This window comes from Drosophila miranda, chromosome XR (assembly GCF_003369915.1).
Source record: "Drosophila miranda strain MSH22 chromosome XR, D.miranda_PacBio2.1, whole genome shotgun sequence".
NCBI lineage: Eukaryota > Metazoa > Arthropoda > Insecta > Diptera > Drosophilidae > Drosophila > Drosophila miranda.
This window is the reverse complement of record NC_046674.1, coordinates 45557611-45568563: the sequence shown is the minus strand read 5'-3', so window position 1 is coordinate 45568563 and position 10953 is coordinate 45557611. Positions and strand designations below refer to the sequence as shown.

At 44.4% G+C, this 10953-nt stretch overlaps 2 long non-coding RNA genes across 3 annotated transcripts; both read left to right on the top strand.

Moving 5' to 3' along the window:
- The first annotated feature begins 1167 nt into the window (after positions 1 to 1167).
- On the top strand, positions 1168 to 1790 carry LOC117186545. Its single transcript, XR_004471562.1, has 2 exons — positions 1168 to 1269; positions 1367 to 1790. It is a non-coding gene; the product is annotated as an uncharacterized LOC117186545 (long non-coding RNA).
- A 6217-nt stretch (positions 1791 to 8007) lies between these two features.
- Positions 8008 to 9593, top strand: LOC117186549. Of its 2 annotated transcripts, XR_004471566.1 has the most exons (3): positions 8011 to 8271; positions 8361 to 9072; positions 9170 to 9593. It is a non-coding gene; the product is annotated as an uncharacterized LOC117186549 (long non-coding RNA). The 2 variants fall into 2 exon arrangements; XR_004471565.1 differs by having other exon boundaries at positions 8008 to 8271; positions 8361 to 9593.
- The last annotated feature ends 1360 nt before the right edge of the window (positions 9594 to 10953 follow it).

Here is a 10953-nt window from a genome sequence, read left to right as displayed (position 1 = left end):
TAGGGGGGATTTGAAGTGGTTTGAAAGAGTAACGTATAAAAAAAAAAAGGTTTAAATACTGGGATCCACAAAAGGGAACATTTGGAAAAGTACCAAGAAGGGATATTGGTCTCCCTAGGTTACTCAACTTTGCCGCCTCAATTCAAGTTAAAAGGTAAACGAAGGAGAGCGGTTTTTTTTCTGTTTTTTGAGTTGAAACTTGTAAAATAATTACGGCGTCAATTCGAAAATGGAGGATTCTCAAGTTTAACGCTGTACTGGGGGGTCTCAGACTGTGCAGATCTAGCCTCGGTCTCTTGGAAGAAAAACTGTTGGCGAAGACAGACGTGCTATTTTTGTCCAGTCCAAGTATAAAGAAAAAAAAAGAGGAATAAAAACCGGGAAAAGATCTTAACAGCTGAATACAGCAAAAGGAAAGAAATATTGTGCGTTTATAAAGTAAAAGTGTGTTAAGTGCCAATCTCAATTGGTATGTATTTCAGCGTCGCTAATATACACCACATACACTCGTGGCGTAGGGTAGTGCTTTTTTTTTATTGTAGGAAATTAATTTTTCAGATTGGCGGTTAGTACCGGCTTAAACTTCGGGCAATCGTTTGGGTACCTGTCTGAACCCCAATACAAAACTCGCAACAACAATTTCCCCGATATTAGGGCCTCCGCCCGCGGCAAGGGACTTATGCTCCTCGCCCAACTACAGCTCCGTACCAAAAATTCCCAGCGCTAGGCCGAGCAGCACAAAGCGGGAGGCGTAAAAGATCGGCTCATCAGTCGCTTTGCGGGCGCGAGCCACTTATGTGTCACGGACCCGCGATATATTGGAGGCCGTCCAATTCTGCGGAAATTATTAAAGCTATGTAAACGGTCAGCCAATTTCTACCCGAAATATAGATCTGGGTCTCGACCTATTTTCGTTTCCCCATACGAAGTGCCGAGGAGTGCCCAGATGTGAAGCCGGCGGCAACGACTGTCGTTTTTTTTTTATATCCATCAGTGTAACCGCTGATTCCTATTTTTATGCTATAGTGTCATTAGTGTAATTAGCTTAGTAAATTTCTTTTGGTTGTGTTTTTAAATTCTGTTCGGAAGAAATAGCAAGTGGAATGTGTGACAGGGCGAAAGTGAACAACGGTTAAACGGCAGAGGAGAGCGTGAGTTTTCTTTGTAAAAGTATTTCTCCAGCTTTCGTTTTAGGAACGTTGCCGCAGTCCATGGAAGCGCTTTCATCGCTGTTTCAACGCATTTATTAAAACAAATCAAAGGAAGGCCGTAAGTGATCCCAAAACATAAAGATAAAACATTGGAGTTTGTTTGTTATGAGCAACTATTTATTGCATGACCAAAAAAAAAAAAAAACCTCACGTAGTCAGGGGCTTCGTCGCTTAAGAGAGGCTGTGCGCTCTCCCTTATGCCCTGCTGGCAACCATAAGCGCTTACGCCGCGCATAAGAACCAGCCCTCTTAAGAACAAGGCACAAAAGGGAAGATGCGAGGCTGGTCGCTCTGACGTTCTTTTATGCTTTCTACTTGCGGTTGCTTTCGCTAATGCACTTGAATAACTGACCTGCCATAACGATCGCGGCGCACAGTTTTTACATTCCCCTTTGCATATTTATTTATTATTATTATCTATTTGCCTAACATAAAAGCTGGAGATATGTACCCTTCCCTTCTTTCAATTTGTAAGTAAAATTTCAATCTAAAGTGTATTATTAAGAGTTAATCATTTATTAGTTTACTAGTGCGATGCATGTGCTATTGCTCAATATGAAATATAGGATTTAACATGAATCGGGGCTAGAGTTCTATATGCGGGGACCATGCTGGGCAAAGGAGGGTAATGGGGTTGGATAGGAGGCTGTAAGAGCCTTCTTTATGGGATCACCGGATGAACCGGGAGCGGTGATCATGGTAGGGTGGGCATGAGTGGTCACAACAACACCGTGGCACGACTTGTATGTGTGTATGTGTCCGTGTGTGTGTAGTTAGGTGTATTTGCTCTTGTACATATTTGTGTCGATACTTCGCTTGCACGTGAAATTTTAATGAACGTTACTGTATCAGTATTATGATTGTTGGAGTTGAGCTGTGTCCCGTCCGTTCTGGGAAATAAAAACCCCCCATTTCTTGCCGATGAGACGGAAGCCGGAACAAGCACGTGCCCGGACGGGAGACGAACCATCACCTGCTCAGCCTTCCGTGAAGGTTTGGTAATATCCAATATGCTACAGTTAGTTTATTATTTGGCGCCCAACGTGGGGCCCGAGTTGTCGCAACTGACAACAAACCGGCAAGGCCCAAATGATTGTGAAAATTGTGGAATGTAGATGTGACCTTACATTCCCAACCAGTATCGGGACAGATGTGTCTTTCTAGTTGTCATTCTGTTTTGTTTGTTTTGGCTTTATCACTTTATGCTGGATCAGCGCAGTGGGTTATTAAACTATTGCCACCGTTGTAAGTGACCAAGCGGGCTCCTAGGATGCAGGCCGGAATGATGAGTACATATAACACCGGTACCACCCCGATGCTTCGAGCTTATTACTATTCGTTTCGTTCTTTCTTTCTTTATTCGTTTGTCTTCCTTTCCTTCCTGTTCCTTCTGGCCAATGCTGGAGGAATGCTCCTTTTTTTCCGGTTTGGATTATCCGATCAGGAACGGTGGGTGAAAGGCCTCAATTTTCCAGGAAGGAGTTGTGAATGGACTCATACTCATCGGGCTGGGTATCTGGTATCGTTGGATGGAAACGTGGTATAAAACTATTACCCACCGCGAAAGACCCGGACCGCCTATAGCTACGAGTTGTGGGTTATTATTAATTTCTTTATGCATGTAGTTGAGTAAATGTAGTACATGGGAAACATCATACACATACACACACATAGATATACCCTATTATTCCCTTTGTCTTAAGCATGGTCCTAGCAGATTGTTTTTTTTGTTTGATACTGTATTTTTTTTTTTTTTTATTAATTTCTTAAATTTTATTTATCTATTTAATTACTTTATTATTATATTTTATATTTTATATTATGCCCGTATTTGGCAGTTGCGAGAATTTAGCAGACGAAGAATTACAAGAAAGTGTTTGCTTGATCTGCCAGGCTCAGGTGGAATATTTGGCTCAGCTCCTTACCACGTCTTGTGGTCACACTTTCCATAAGGCCTGTTTTGGCGCACAAGTGGGTTCTAAGAAGGTTTGTCCTGTCTGCAAAACGTCTTTTCAGTCATCGACGTTGAATTTATTAGACGAAACTGCTGGGGATACCGTCGGAACCTTATTGGTACCAAAAATGCCTGATACAAGGAATAAAGCCCATGTGGGGGCTCCACAGGGAGCTTCGACGTCTGCTTCGGCCAATCAGCCGCAAACTAGGAAAGCTGGTCCGCCAGTGGTGGTAGCTCCGCCGCCTAGTAACGAGCTTCAGCGAATGATAGCCGAAGCCATGGCTAAAGCCTCGTTGACACAAACCGAGATGCTAAGCAATGCGATCGCTAATGGTTTTCAAGGTATTCTCAGCTCTCTCATGGGCCAATTGGCAAATACAGCGGATGTTCCTTCGAGGGATAACCAAGCTGGAGAAGGATCGGCACGACGGCCGACACCTTTGCCCGGGTTTCAGGGTTTCGAAACAGCCAGCAGGAATTCCCCCATGAGTGTGGATATTCGACCAGAGCGTGTTTGTCAAATTTTAGTCAATTGGAAGCTTAGGTTCTCTGGGCGGACTGGAATTTCCGTCGACGATTTCATTTATCGGGTAGAAGCGCTCACGATCCAAACATTGGACGGGAATTTCGAGTTGCTTTCGAGATACGTGAGCAATCTCTTTGAGGGAAGTGCCAGTGACTGGTATTGGCGCTACCATAAGAGTGTTAGGACGGTCGTTTGGGCCGACCTTAAATCTTCATTGTTAGTACGATTCACGGATGCGAGGACAGACGTCAACATTCGAGCTGCAATAGACCGAAGGAAGCAGAAGGAGAACGAATCATTTGATGAGTTCTACGAAGCGATTGTCCGACTGGCAGATACCCTGACAACGCCCTTGTCAGAAGGTTCCCTGATGGAGTCACTCCGATCCAATTTATTGCCGGAGATACAGCATGAACTGCTATATGAAAAGATCTTTAGCATTGCACAGTTAAGACACTTGGTGAAGACTCGGGAACTGTTCATGCAAACTGTTGGTAAAGATCCGGTGGCTAGACCACGACCAGCACCAAGACGGTTGGTTCACGCGGTAGAAAGCCCAGGGCAAGAGGAGTCAGACGAAAGTGATGGGGAGATAGCAGCGTTCAACTTAGTCTGTTGGAACTGCCGTGGTAATGGTCATCGCTACCAGGATTGCGTAGCAGAGCGAGTAGTTTTTTGCTATGGGTGTGGCCAGCCTGACACTTACAAGCCGTCGTGCCAAAAATGCCAAGCAACAAAAAACACCCAAGTGCGTGCACCCTTGAAAAGTGCACGCAGACCATCAGCGTCCAAAGCGACGAACACCGAGTAGCGATAGAAGCTGCTACGCAATTCCCAATCCCAATAGTAAACAATAATTTAACCATAGATAATAAGAAAATAACACAGGAAGAAAAAGAGGATAGGGAGTCTAAACGGAAGGCACGAGCTAAAGTACGTCGGGAAGAATTTGTCAGAAATCTAAAGTTAGAGAAAAAAGCTCTGGTATCGTCAATAATATCAGAAGATCTCAGGCCATATGCAGAGGTCACATTATTAGACAGAAAGCTTGTTGGATTAATGGATACAGGGGCATCTATTAGTTGCATTGGTGGAGATTTGGCCAGCGAGCTGCTTGAAAGCCAATTTCAATTTATGCCTATGACATCCACAGTTCGGACAGCGGGTGGGCAGTCTCAGAGAGTGGTGGGGAAGCTTAAAGCGGAAGTGGGCTATAAAGGTGTTACCAGGTCTGTTACCCTATACATCGTTCCAACCCTAACGCAGCCTCTGTATCTGGGCATTAACTTTTGGACCGAATTTGGCTTATTGCCAGCCGATTTGTATCCACAAGGAAGTGCTAATGACACGGTGAACCATTGCGATGAGGTGTGGAAGCCAGAAAACCAACGTCCTTTATCGGAGGTGCAACGAGAACAACTGAATAGAACCATTCAGTGTCTTCCGTCTTTCGCGGATAATGGTTTAGGAAAAACCACGTTGTTGTCCCATGTAATAGATGTAGGGGAGGCAAAGCCCACAAAACAACGACACTATGCAGTGTCCCCAGCTATCGAGAAATTAATGTATGAGGAGTTGGATCGCATGTTAGCGCTAGGAGTCATCGAAGAATCCAACAGTGCGTGGTCTTGTCCGGTAGTACTCGTCCGGAAGCCGGAGAAGGTTCGTCTTTGTATAGACAGCCGCAAGGTGAACGAGGTGACTCGGAAGGACGCGTATCCCATGCCGCTCATAGATGGGATCTTAAGCCGGTTACCAAAGGCAGAATACATAACTAGCCTCGACCTGAAAGATGCCTACTGGCAAATACCGCTAGAAGAAGGTTCTAGGGATAAAACAGCATTCACAGTGCCTGGACGGCCGCTTTACCAGTTTAAAGTTATGCCGTTTGGGCTTACCAATGCGCCGTCTACTATGTCCAAACTTATGGACCGCATTATTCCAGCCAATCTTCGAAACGGAGTGTTTATATACTTGGATGACCTGCTTATAGTGTCAGACACCTTTGAAAGGCATCTGAGTGTGTTAAAAGTATTAGCAGAGAAGCTGTCTGCAGCGGGGCTTACAATTAATATACAGAAGAGCAAGTTCTGTGTGCCTGAGGTCCGCTATCTGGGGCATGTAGTGGGTCACGGTATTATAGGCATGGACTTGGACAAAATAGAGGCCATTAAGGAATATCCTGCTCCGAAGTCGGTGAAACAGTTGCGTCGATTCTTGGGTATGACGGGATGGTACCACAAATTTATAAAGAATTTTGCGGCTATTGCGGCGCCTCTGACGGACGCCCTGAAGCAGAAACGCCAGTTCATTTGGTCCGAAGAAGCAGAAGCTGCATTCACAGCTCTGAAGAACTCAATGTGTGAAGCTCCCGTCTTACACACACCGAATTTTGAAAAGCCTTTCTTTATCCACTGCGACGCTAGTCACTCAGGAGTAGGAGGGGTACTGATGCAGATAAACGAAGAGGGCGATGAAGTACCAATTGCGTTTATGTCACGAAAATTGAATAAGTGCCAACGTGCTTACTCGGTGACGGAAAAGGAATGCTTAGCTGCCATTCTGAGCATCAAGAAATTTCGCGCTTATGTAGAGGGACATCAATTTACGGTGATAACCGACCATGCCTCCTTGAAGTGGCTGATGTCCCAATCAGATCTGAGTAGCAGACTGGCCAGATGGGCTTTGAAGCTTCAGGGGTATTCCTTTAATATTAGCCACCGAAAAGGGTCTCGAAACATCGTTCCAGACGCCTTGTCTCGGGTCTTTTCCCCAGATTTGTCAGAGATCGAACCAGAAGAAAGGATCGATTTGGAGTCGGAGCACTTTAGTTCGACGGATTACGTTTCCCTTAGGGCTAAAGTAGCGAGTAGTCAGGCTCAGATGCCAGATGTAAAGGTGGTAGGCAGGCATATATATCGTCGCACCGAGCAAGCAACAGGCGAAAGGGTAGCGGATGAACTCTGTTGGAAAATTTGGATTCCCAAGGGGCTCATAGATTCGGTCCTGAAAATGGCCCACGAGCACGCCCTATCTGCACACGGAGGCATAAATAAAACGCTCGAAAAGGTTCGGCGCTACTATTATTGGCCGACGTTGTTAAAAGATGTCAAAGAGTTCATAAACCGGTGTGAAATTTGTAAGTGTACTAAGCATCCAAATAGACCTTTAAGACCGCCACTAGCAAAAACGGGGGAAACAGAACGGTTCTTCCAGAAGCTCTACGTAGATTTTCTGGGACCGTATCCTAGAAGTCGTAGTGGGAATGTCGGGATATTTGTGGTGTTAGATCATTTTTCCAAATTTCCGTTTATTAAACCCGTAAGAAAAATTTACCGCCGACGCCATCGTACCATACATTGAGGAACAATTATTTCACTGCTTTGGAGTGCCGGAAAAGCTAGTCTCGGACAACGGCGTCCAATTTAAGTCCCATGCATTCAACTCCTTGCTTCAGAAGTATGGCATAGAGCACGCTTACACCGCCGTTTACGCTCCGCAGGCTAACGCGTCCGAGCGAGTTAACAGATCTATCTTGGCAGCAATCAAAGCCTACATAAATACTGACCAAGGTAACTGGGATGAGCAGCTCAGCAGTGTAGCATGTGCGTTAAGATCGGCTGTGCACAGTGCCGTAAAGGCGAGTCCATACCGTTTGGGCAACAGATGATCACGAATGGTACCACGTATCAGTTGTTGAGGCAGCTAGAGATGTTAGAAGATCGTTGGGTGCATTTTTCTAGGGACGACTCATTTGACCTGATGCGTGGCACGGCAAAGGAGGCAATGAGGGCTCAGCACGAACGAAATGAAAAGACGTATAACCTTCGAAGTAAGGAGGTATCATTCAGAGTGGGACAGGAGGTTTACCGTCGAAATTTCCAGCAAAGTAATTTCGTGAAAGGATTTAATGCCAAGTTGGCTCCCGTTTTTGTGAAGTCCCGGGTAAGGCGACAGTTGGGTCAAGCCTATTACGAGCTAGAGGATTTGCAAGGACGTCTGATCGGCAAATTCCATGCCAAAGATATCAAACAGTAGCACCATGGTTAAAAATCGCTCTAAGTGGGAATCACCCTTTTGGTCCTTCTTCCCCAAAGTGTGATTTTGGTAGGGGGGATTTGAAGTGGTTTGAAAGAGTAACGTATAAAAAAAAAAAGGTATAAATACTGGGATCCACAAAAGGGAACATTTGGAAAAGTACCAAGAAGGGATATTGGTCTCCCTAGGTTACTCAACTTTGCCGCCTCAATTCAAGTTAAAAGGTAAACGAAGGAGAGCGGTTTTTTTTCTGTTTTTTGAGTTGAAACTTGTAAAATAATTACGGCGTCAATTCGAAAATGGAGGATTCTCAAGTTTAACGCTGTACTGGGGGGTCTCAGACTGTGCAGATCTAGCCTCGGTCTCTTGGAAGAAAAACTGTTGGCGAAGACAGACGTGCTATTTTTGTCCAGTCCAAGTATAAAGAAAAAAAAAGAGGAATAAAAACCGGGAAAAGATCTTAACAGCTGAATACAGCAAAAGGAAAGAAATATTGTGCGTTTATAAAGTAAAAGTGTGTTAAGTGCCAATCTCAATTGGTATGTATTTCAGCGTCGCTAATATACACCACATACACTCGTGGCGTAGGGTAGTGCTTTTTTTTTATTGTAGGAAATTAATTTTTCAGATTGGCGGTTAGTACCGGCTTAAACTTCGGGCAATCGTTTGGGTACCTGTCTGAACCCCAATACGAAAGCTCGCAACAACAATTTCCCCGATATTAGGGCCTCCGCCCGCGGCAAGGGACTTATGCTCCTCGCCCAACTACAGCTCCGTACCAAAAATTCCCAGCGCTAGGCCGAGCAGCACAAAGCGGGAGGCGTAAAAGATCGGCTCATCAGTCGCTTTGCGGGCGCGAGCCACTTATGTGTCACGGACCCGCGATATATTGGAGGCCGTCCAATTCTGCGGAAATTATTAAAGCTATGTAAACGGTCAGCCAATTTCTACCCGAAATATAGATCTGGGTCTCGACCTATTTTCGTTTCCCCATACGAAGTGCCGAGGAGTGCCCAGATGTGAAGCCGGCGGCAACGACTGTCGTTTTTTTTTTATATCCATCAGTGTAACCGCTGATTCCTATTTTTATGCTATAGTGTCATTAGTGTAATTAGCTTAGTAAATTTCTTTTGGTTGTGTTTTTAAATTCTGTTCGGAAGAAATAGCAAGTGGAATGTGTGACAGGGCGAAAGTGAACAACGGTTAAACGGCAGAGGAGAGCGTGAGTTTTCTTTGTAAAAGTATTTCTCTAGCTTTCGTTTTAGGAACGTTGCCGCAGTCCATGGAAGCGCTTTCATCGCTGTTTCAACGCATTTATTAAAACAAATCAAAGGAAGGCCGTAAGTGATCCCAAAACATAAAGATAAAACATTGGAGTTTGTTTGTTATGAGCAACTATTTATTGCATGACCAAAAAAAAAAAAAAACCTCACGTAGTCAGGGGCTTCGTCGCTTAAGAGAGGCTGTGCGCTCTCCCTTATGCCCTGCTGGCAACCATAAGCGCTTACGCCGCGCATAAGAACCAGCCCTCTTAAGAACAAGGCACAAAAGGGAAGATGCGAGGCTGGTCGCTCTGACGTTCTTTTATGCTTTCTACTTGCGGTTGCTTTCGCTAATGCACTTGAATAACTGACCTGCCATAACGATCGCGGCGCACAGTTTTTACATTCCCCTTTGCATATTTATTTATTATTATTATCTATTTGCCTAACATAAAAGCTGGAGATATGTACCCTTCCCTTCTTTCAATTTGTAAGTAAAATTTCAATCTAAAGTGTATTATTAAGAGTTAATCATTTATTAGTTTACTAGTGCGATGCATGTGCTATTGCTCAATATGAAATATAGGATTTAACATGAATCGGGGCTAGAGTTCTATATGCGGGGACCATGCTGGGCAAAGGAGGGTAATGGGGTTGGATAGGAGGCTGTAAGAGCCTTCTTTATGGGATCACCGGATGAACCGGGAGCGGTGATCATGGTAGGGTGGGCATGAGTGGTCACAACAACACCGTGGCACGACTTGTATGTGTGTATGTGTCCGTGTGTGTGTAGTTAGGTGTATTTGCTCTTGTACATATTTGTGTCGATACTTCGCTTGCACGTGAAATTTTAATGAACGTTACTGTATCAGTATTATGATTGTTGGAGTTGAGCTGTGTCCCGTCCGTTCTGGGAAATAAAAACCCCCCCATTTCTTGCCGATGAGACGGAAGCCGGAACAAGCACGTGCCCGGACGGGAGACGAACCATCACCTGCTCAGCCTTCCGTGAAGGTTTGGTAATATCCAATATGCTACACAGGCCTGGTCAAAGGACTACATCGACAGTGTGCAGCGTCGCAGCAATTGGCAAACACCAGAACCTAAAATCGCCGTCGGAGCCATGGTGTTGGTCCACGAAGACCACACAACGCCGCAGCGGTGAATCACCGGCAGGGTGATCAGGAGCGGATGGAAATGTCAGAGTGGCCGAGGTGCGGACAGGAGGGGGCGTAATTAAGCGCTCAATTCACAAATTGTCTCAGCTACCCTCAGATTGCAGACCGACATGCTGTCGTCAAGGGTGGCAGGAATGTCGATACAGCAGTCGATGCAACTGTTAGATTTAAATTAGAAATAAATTGAAATGAAATAAGAAGAGACAAAGAAGTCGTTACCGCCTAACATATTTACATTTGCATTCACACTTATAAAGCAACATAACGATGTTGAGCAACATACGCCGGAGTATAGTCTGGCAGAAAAATAAACTCAAAGAGAGTCGCAATATCGAATTGATTAGAAAATGTCGTTTTCGTTCTCTGGTTCACCTTGTGAATCCCCGTTGTCCCGAGCATAATTAAAGGCATTTAAACTAAAAGAAAGTAATCCCGCAAAATTCTACACAATGAATGGCAATAAAAAATTGTTCACGCCTTGATATGTTTCAAACCTTATTTTAAATATCAAATGTTGCATAGCCAAAAAAAAAAAACAAAACAAAACACAATACAAAATAAAACGAGCAGAATCTGGTGTTGATAACTTTAATAAATATATATATGTATGTATGTTCATGTTTTATATTCATTTCTTATAGCCAGTCAAAAACAAATACACGCAGGTTTGAGTGGAAAGCGAAGATGGAAAATCTTGCTACAAACACTTGGCATGATATTACTGCGTCACGCCGCACCAAAGCGGATTAATCTTTGGACGTTGACATGCAATGACTGCATC